Source organism: Etheostoma cragini, chromosome 24 (assembly GCF_013103735.1).
Source record: "Etheostoma cragini isolate CJK2018 chromosome 24, CSU_Ecrag_1.0, whole genome shotgun sequence".
In the NCBI taxonomy this organism is placed as follows: domain Eukaryota; kingdom Metazoa; phylum Chordata; class Actinopteri; order Perciformes; family Percidae; genus Etheostoma; species Etheostoma cragini.
The window spans coordinates 4276484-4286552 of record NC_048430.1 but is presented as its reverse complement, the minus strand read 5'-3'; positions in this window follow the sequence as shown (position 1 = coordinate 4286552).

Genomic DNA, 10069 nt, shown 5'->3' with positions numbered 1-10069 from the left:
TATTATGCGGCATCATATTTTCTTACACCCTCTTAAGGTGATGTGTATTGCCTATCATATATTTGCTTTGCTGTTGTGTTTGTACCCTGATTGAGATTCATATAGTGCGTGTTGAGGTTAAACACAGCTTTGCATTAGTCTCCTTTCAGTCTCCTTTAGCCTGTGTATTGGCTTAACCAAGCTAAGATATTAATTGGAAATACTGCAAGAACATGACTTAAACAATGCCCAGTAATTGCCATAATACATGCATCCATATTCATTTGCTTTGCTACTTTTTGTTGTTTGCTTGGTAACATTGCAAATTCCATTTTACTCAAGATACATGTTGTGAATCCTGCGGTTGTCATTGCTTTCCAATCAGAAAATAGCTTAGGGCTTATTGACTAGAAGATTTTTTTCCTTTAGCCTTCAGACCTCTACTAATTAGTCTCTCAAATCAAAGAGGTTCTTTGACATTGTTAGGAGTCTTTAGATGTAAAAATGTATAGAGGTATGTTGTACGCACACACAATATGGGCTTTCAAAGCAACGTTCACATTGCAGGCTGTCCTACATTCATACACAAAGCAGTGTGTCTTTATAGGGACATAACCATATCTATATATCATCTATAAAAGAGGTGAGAAAACCTGTTAAAGGGCTGACATGGGGCTTTCACAGATCATCTTATTTATAGACCATAACCATTTATTTGAAAGAAACTGAATTAATAACACAATGGCAAATGTTGACATTCAATGAAGAAGGCACAAAAACAAGATTGGCTCAAATCTCTTTACATGTGAATAGACTGTATTTATTTGATTTCTCTCATTTTTCTGCTGTATCTGTATAAAAAAATTATTTATTTTCAACATTGAACCGTTTGACTATCACTGCTAAAGATTTATACATTTGTATAAGCTTCTGTGTCCTTGTTTCTGGTATTTTGGGCTTTCAACAGCTTTATACTTATTTTTGGGCTTTCAACAGCTTTATACTTAGTTAAATTGACAAAATGATGACTTAAACTTACAACTGAGTTTGTGATAAAGAAAAGGATAGCATGCATGTGTTGTCTGGACACATTTAGAGCTTTTTAATTTGTCCATAGGAGATTTTGATTGAGTCCTGAAAATGCTTGAAATTGTGCGTTGTCTGAAACTGCAATGTAAGATAAAAATGATTTCATTTAATTTTTTTCTGTTTTGCACACTTGCAGTTTACTCCCCTAAATGTTGGATGAGCAGGATTGTGCCCACAAGGTCAGCAGTTCAAATCCCCGGAGAAATCTGGAGTGGGAAACGAGGTATAAAAATTATTCCCACCTCCCCAGTGGTCTCGCTAAATGCTTTCCATCAGGGCTTAAGCCCCAAATGTTTTGAGATTAGCCCCAAATACCGTTTTGATCAGGCAGTTTAAATAACTTTCACATAATTTTCACCATTTCCCGTCTCACTGTCCCTGTCCTTTCATGAGCACTGCCTTCAGAGATTTACACTGCACAAAACTGCAGGTGAGGTTCACATCAAAGACCTGGCTTTAGCTTTGTAATCCGCTTTGAGTGTGTGGTGAGAATATACCAGGGTTCGAATGGTTAATATGTCAGTGTGTGCAGAATGGGTTTGTCATATTTTCCTGTATCTGAAGGAAATGAACTACAGACTTTTTTATCAGTGCAATGTCTGGGTCAGAGGATGCTAGATACAGTCAGTCTCCAGCCTACAGTACCTTTACACAATCAGTAGAAATGGTGGGAAATGGCCTCATTTATCAGAAGTAAATCCAAAGAACATGACTTCAAATATCCTTCCCTGTTTTTTTAACACAAGAAAGATGATAGAAGTATTGGTTAAGCCATTTAACAGTGTTGTTTGGTGAATAACAATTTTATTAATCAAAATAAACGTTGGATGTATTTAGACAACCAAGGGGATGCAATCATGTCGTGCTACTAGCTAGCTAGACACTAGCTAGGTTAGTCTTATTGTTTGTTAGATTTGCGAGATTTTTCAAATAAAACTCTATCTCGCAAAACAACATTAAGATCTTGCAAAAGTGTTTGTCCACAGTAGCCTACATGTTTTTTATTTATTTATTTTTTATTCATTTTTTTCTTTTCTTTCCAGCGCATTTATCTGCTTCAAAACAACAACAACAAAGTATGTCCCTTCACTTCATTGATCTGGACACTAGCTATTGAATATGAAATTGGGCATCACCTGTGGTGTTGTATACGACATTGTCGACTTGTTGTCTTTGGAAGTCTGTGCCTGTCTCATTTTGGTCAGGAGCTGTCTTTATAATTTCATTTACTACATTTAAACATTGTGATCATCTGGTTTTTACAGCAGCTATTTGGTCTTACAATCGAGTGGCCTCAAACACGTTATCCATGCTGATACTAAATTCTAATCTTATGTCCTTCGACATAAGAAATGTAATTATAAAAACCCAACATATAAAATCTCAGCTTTCTTTTTTTTTGGAGGTGAGAAGTTGCTTCTCTTAATTTAGAATGTAACATAAAGTCACCAACATGTGAATTTTGGCCCGTGCATTTTAATTTGACCCCCATCTCATATGTATCCATTAATTAGCTCAAGCTCACAAGTATCCTTTGATATTATCTGGAATCTGCACATTAAGCATATGTCAGGGCTGGGCAAAGTATAATTTCCAACTTGATATATTGATTCTTATGTGTTTCCGACATATCTTGATTCATTGCGTGTCATTTCTGTCAGTAGAAAAGGGAAATTCATCAATATTTTGTGCATGCATTTTTCACGACAGAGGGCAGGGCAGGACCAAGATGATTCAGTCATGAAACATTCATGTTATATGCTCATTCATTACTGTGCAGAGTACGTGATATCTGCTCAAAATGGTTTTGACTCAATTTTGATGGAGAAACTTTGAGAGCAGATGTCATGTGTACTTTGTATAATGGCATGTGCAATATATGCAATTAAAATTGTGTTATATTTTACATTTGTCAAATGTACAGTATATGCATTGTGTGGTTAGGGTTTGAATTAGAGGATAAATTAAGCTTAAAGTTAAGGCTCCATATTGGTATTTTCGGACGGACAAAAAACACTCCTTAACAGCACTGGAAGGAAACTTCAAAGATAAGATTATTATTGTTGATTTATTTGGTTTTTATTTAATCCACAAAAATTATGTGATAGCAGGTCAGGAGGCATATTCTATTTGTAACATCCCCAAAAGGACAATCCGTTACGGAATTATATAACAAATCTTTGTTGTTGTCATCCACATCATCTTCTTGGCAGGCCACCGCTCCCACGGAGAAAACTTTAAATCATACATACATCAGACATATTTTTTGTCATATTCTGTGTTAGAGCTCCCCAAATGGAGTTTTATTTTGCATATGCTGTAGGAGAGGGCTTTGGGCAAATTGCTTAGGTTAATGACTTGGTGAATTATTCATGTTTAGGTCTAAGTGAAGTAGGGGGGAGTCTGAGTAATTTGGCTGACAGTGGTAGTCATGGTACATTTTTTGTAAATTGCAACTAAAAATCTCAGCTACCTGACATGAAACAGGGAACACTTTTTCTTTCAACCCCATAGAGTTTTACATGTTTTACAACACTGACTCAAAGGGGACTTAATGTGCAACTGATGGACAGAAAAAGAGACAAATATGTTTACATACTGTAAGTACACCATCTCTGTTAATATGACACACCTAAAGCATTACTGGTTTGACCACTTAATTTTGGATGTTATGTATGTATGTATGTATGTGTATGTATGTATGTATATATATAAATAGTTAAATAAACCCCACCTGTTCGAGGCCTGTGTGGGTTTTACGTTGTTGTAGTATACTCCCAGGCAAAATGAGAATATGAATATGAAGTCAGGGGGTGGATACAAGGACATTTCCATGTCAATGAACATGTCTTGAAATACTGTTTTCATTGGAGTTTTAGTTTGACGTTAAAAGGTCTTTTTCTATCATCAGTGTTACAAACGCCACATTAAATCTACTATAATTCACTGTTGTAATGTTTGTGATTCCCGAGCAGGTGTACTTGTACCCCAGGGGACACCGCTAGTTGATATAGTTAGAGTAATGGATGAAAAGTTAAAATAGTCACTCAAAGTTAGGGCTGGGTATCGTTCAGAATACAGTGACTTTTAAACGGTTTCTGAATGATACTTTTTTGCTATTCCAAATTTTTGAAATCCCTTGTAACAAAAAATAAATTACAATATTACAGCAAAAAAAATGTATATACATTTTTCAGCTCCTACTACATGCCCCACGTCAAAACCTATGGAACGTATTTTTTCCTGCATGCCTCTACTACCTGTAACATCAGACATAAGAGAAGTTGGTAGGGGTGAGCTGCAGGCTTACTCGCTCAATGATACTGATGAGAGCTACTCCTCAAGAAATGAAATTTGGTTTTTATGTGAAGAAGCATTTTTTGATACTCAATACTAAGGAGGCAGTTTGGTCGGAGCCTAAAAAGCATAACATTTGACATCCAGCCCTTTTTAAAGATACATGCAACAGTTGAAATAGTTTGTTAAAAGTAACCAGCCATTTATTCATAACTTGAATAATTGAAAAAGTTACAAATAGTAGTACGCTAAATGTAATGGGTAAACAGTCTAAATCATCATGTTTGAAATAGTTAAGATAATAGATCTATATGTATTATCTTAGCTAAGTATTTCAAACATAATTGGTTGGTATCATGTCAGTTATATGAAAACGTGTTGTAAAAATATCTACTTTATTAAAAGTCATAGTGTTTAAAAACCTCCATTCAATATCCATTCACAACAACATGCAGTATATGAGTGGTGCAGATGAAGGAGTACTTGAGCTTATCTTTTAGGGCTGTTGGGACACATTAGACTAAAAAAGGTTTGGAACTGCTAGGGAGCCAGATTTTTGTATTTGAAGCTTCATCTGAAAAAAGTGGCTTTTAATGTCTCTTTTTCCTGTTTTACAATGCCCGATTTGATTAGAGTCATAGGAGTTGATTTCCCGAAATATGAATACAATTAGTTTTGTAGAGGTTTTTGGTTGGTGATGAATTTCAGTTGAGTAAAAAGCTTGATTCCTATTCCTAATGAACTCCTCCATCACACATAACATTACTATCACTGATTTTAAAAAAAGAAAGAAAAAAGTTTCAGTTAGGCTAGTTCTAATACTGAGATTCCTTCAAAAATAAAACAGGCAATAAGTGGAATGGCATATATGTTGCATCACCTAATGATTTCCCCCTTTGATACCTCCAAAGATCAAACATGCATGTCCTTTTTTATGGATTTACCTCAAGAAGAGGCTATTGCATCATTCTTGAGTGTATCCCGCTCTCTAAAGCAACCAACCACCCACCCGCTCCGCCTGCACACACACACACACACACACACACACACACACACACACACACACACACTTGATCATCTGCTCTGGCACAAATCATCTTTTTTACCAAAGAGATTGCCTCCCTCCTTCCTGCAGTTTTAACTTCAATGGGGTTAGAAACACAATTACCTCATCTTCCCTTGAAATATAATCTGTGACTATAAAGAAAAATGGAGAGAGAGAGAGAGAGAGACACACACTGGTGGTGTTGGAGGGGAGCATGCCGAAATAAGGGTAGGTGTAAGGGAGATAAGGAACGTTAGCTGTGCTCATAAGATGATGATTCAGGAAAGGAACGGTGGGGAACAGAGTTCAAATGGGCTGAGTTTTCAAACAGCGTCTTAATCATTCCCACCGTGTACAGCCTCTTATGGTTTGCCAAAACCTCTGCGGGGGGAAAGGATCGTTCCTGCATATAAAACTGGGGAATAGATATCAAAATAGCTATATCACTGCAGGAAGACATAATGCAGACATGACTATACAACATAAGGAAACACTTAAGATCTGGCAGCACTGAGGCTGTCCTTTTAAGACTTTTACATGACAGACTTTTCATACCAAATCTAACAAAGAAAGTTTAACAAAAACACACTGTATTCACTGTAATGGCTAACTCCGGTCCCACCACCGATTAAAACCACACACAGTGGCTGGTTTTCTGGTTGGTAAATTAAAGTGAATTATGTGTTTAACGCTCATTTTACCATCCGTACATGATTGTTAAAACTGGCTGTTTACCTGCAACGGAGTCATTATTTTTCCGCTCTCATTAGGTCAGCTGTTTGAGTCCAATTTGTCTTGTCCAGCTGTTGTCTCTTTCCATTCTCCAAACAGACGGGAGGGGATGAGTAGCAATATTTGCAGTTGTCGGCATCAGGATTAATGTTTTGGAAAAGAAAAAGCTGCTTAGTTTAAGATTAATTGTTTTTGCTCAATTTACACCAAATCCCTGTTTAGACTTAGATTTAGAATTGCTTTTCAGTGATCCAAACACCAGTGGACATCTGAGACTCATTGGCGTTCGCATCTGCATCAATCACGTGTCTCCAACTGACCACTTGTGTCTAGATTTTGTTACTACCTACTGTCACTTTTGCTCGAAGGTCAAAGGGCGTCACGCACACCTATTACGTCCAAACTCTCGGCAGCCACTTCACAGGTTATGTCAGTAAAGCAGGATATTTTGCTGTAAGGAGAACACATCGCCTTCCATAATACAAAAACAATGGACTGTCACGCAATTAACCCCCACGTCCTGCATTGATGATGTTTCTTTCCTGATACGTCCTTTTTGGGGACATATCAGGACACATTAAGGTTCCCACAATAAAAGATGCAGTCTACTGCATTTCAGACCACCTCGACACTTGGGTGGTTGTTTACACTTGTTTTTAGCGATATCCACTAATGATCTGGTTGTCTGACACATTTTTAAAACAAAGTGCAAAGAGGGTCTGAGTCTCGCAAACCTGCCGTCAAACGTATATGTATGAATGGTCGACCGGCATTGAACTAAATTCTACCCTGTGTTTGGTATCTCCAGTTCGGCCTTTCTCAACATCTTGTATTTCTCCTATATAAGCTGTAAAACTTCTGCGTTATCAGTGCAAGTTCTTATCTGCCTAGAGACCTTCACTCATGTGCAGAGAGTATTTCGGATTTTTCCAGTGTGTGTACACAACTACATGTTCAGCTGTCTGTCCTAATTTCACATAACCGTAAAGATATAAATTGCATCTCAGTGCACAAGGATGGCACACTTGAAAACAACACCAATGTTTACATCTTAAAGAAAGCTAAGTGGATTAAAACTAACATATTAATTTTATTTACAGCCCTCACATGTAACAGATACTTGTGTTGGCTGAGAGCATAATAAATGAGCTGGAGGGATGGGGATGCTGGAAACACTTTAGAACACGAGATCAAGGCTCGCTCAATTAAGAATCATTTTCCATGGAGCTTTATGCTAATCCAGTGCCATTGCTCCATTACGAGCTAGACTGCAGCACATATTTAATACATGGTCATCATCCTCAAAGCATCACGTGCGACGTGTTGCAATCCCCTTTTGACTAACTTCTACCGGTGGGTCTTCTCAACTCTGTTTCAGATTGACTCACACAGCTGGAGACTAAAAATAGCCCATAAGTCTCCCTCCTTGGCTCACAATCTCTCCATCTTATCCCCCCTCCCTCTCTCTGCTCCTGTTTCTCTATCATTTCCCCTCTCTTCATTGTCTCTTGCTCTCTCTGCATTTTCCACACAAATACCCCAAACTGGTGAATTATAGTATGAATCATCAATGTCCTCTGGAAATGCGATAAAAACAACAACATGGGGAGGGGAAGTAAAAAAAAAACAATAAAAAAGGAAAAGATAAACTAGCACTGATAGGATATGATGAACTGCTCTGAATATAGGTCATGACAAGCTGATGTTATCAAAGCTTAATATTATACAAAGTAAAATGATATGGCTTGATTCCATATTTACTAAACCTAACCTATTTCTCCTGCCCATCTGTACCATGACATTATGCTGCTATTTTTATTATCTATTTAAACATAATTCAAATGAATCAATCCAAATGAAAATTGTTTTGCATTCCATATTGCATAATGCACTTTCCTAAAGGCTCTTTTTACTCAACCACCTCTCATTCACTTGCACAGATTCTCACTGGGGAGTTACAGAGAACAACCCCAGGCTCTAACAGTACTGAGGGTCACTGAGCTGTTCCATGGTGGCAGTTAGAGGTAAGTGTCCAACTCAAAAGCACCTTGATGATAGTTGCTGATGGAGGACAGATTGCTTCTTGCTTAAGAATCCATGGCAATACACCAGGGTAATATCAGCCTTGTATTAAGTATTATCAGGTAGTGTTTCACCATCGCTGTCTTGGTAAAACTAAAAATAGTACATCAAATTTTGTATTTTCTTATGGCATCCCAGAGTTTATTTTAACATTACCTGGGTTGGAATCACAATGGGTGCAACCACGTGTTAGGGATAGGGTCGGCTCCAGAACAAATTCAGGTACCTGTACTCATTTAGGAGAAAAACAGCAGCATTGGAAATCACGTAATTTTGTAACTATAGAATACATACATCTTTAATACTTGTTTGTTTTCCTCTAAAATGCCTGCTTTTGACCTAATTGATACAAGCATATGGTGCGGTATATCACAGGCTGTTTTAAAATGTTGCCTCTTAGTTTATAATTTAAATTTAATAAATAGTAAATAAATAGTAGTTATCAATACTAATTAATATAGGTTGTTACACAATTCAGCAAGTTTCTTTTGCACTGTGAAGGCACAGCATTGTACTGTACATGTTGGACTTGTAATGCCTTCAGATGGTTTGTTAGCTGCCATGCAACCCATCATTTAACAACACTTCAGTCCAACCAGAAGCCCTCTTACATTTCCTTGCCAGCTAACTTTACCCATATCAACTCCTGGCAAGGAAAATTTGTTCAATAGTAAAACTAACAGCTTGGTCACTTTGACTTTATTTTCGTGTATCCAAGTACTATGCCTTCTCAAAAACATTATCAAGGGGTGCTTGGCACGAACAGTGTGTGAGAATTTCATCCACTGAACCTTGTTTACTTCAATGGGTTTGATATTAGCGGTGGTAATTTTGAGAGCTATAGCTGCTAACAACCGGCACAGTTCCATATGACTCAATGCTGGCACCTTCGCTGTTTGTGTGGTAAAACAGAAACTACACCCTCATAATAAACCCACCCGCCTTGCTGACTGAGTTTGTCCATCAACTGAAGCAAATTTTACCGATCATGCTGTCACTTATCACAATTTCAGATGTTTAATGACACAATAAAACATTTGACAGTTATTAAGAATCATAGAACCGTTGTAACAACTCACATTGAACTCTTTTGTACCTGCCAAATAAAAAAAAACAGACACAGTGACTTCAGTGCCATTCAGTCCCAAATGTCCCATGGTACATCACACATCTTTGATTTAAAAGATTGTCTAGCAGTCTACAGAATCACTGTATTTCTTTTTGTGATAAAAGATAACTGTTACCATGAACCAAAAAGTGGATGTAATGTTAAGTTTCTATCAAACGTTTCTTTCTTTTTCTATTTTCATATGCATTTAAGTTACTAATAGGAGGAGATCCAGTAAAAGTGGCTGAGTTTGTATTGGATTCAGTAATTCATGCAATATGCCAGGATCAATTCTGCACTGAAAATTCTCAGAGCCAGAAGAAGTGTTGTTATGGAGGACCACATCTAAAATGTAATAAGCCATAGAGGTCTCAGTGACAGAAAGCAACGAAGTGTGCTAGAGAAGCTGCGTTGAATTAGTTTCAAGGCCAAAAATAGCAGCTCCTTAGGAAACAAAGAGAGGGTAACATCTAGAAAAAATGATCACGACACTGGCAGACACCTTGAGAAACATCAGCCATGCAGTGATTTGGAACTTGTTGCGGTTGCTTGTTTTTTTTACAATGCGCAAGCGTGTTCTTTTACTATAGCAGATAACGTACATTGCTTTTTATCTCATCAGATTCTTTTAATTTTTCCTCAGGCAAGGTTGAATTGGCATGTAAACTTGTCTTTTTCCCTGTATTATGGTGACAGTGGATAGACATGAAAGGGGGACAGAGGGGGGGGGGGGGGGG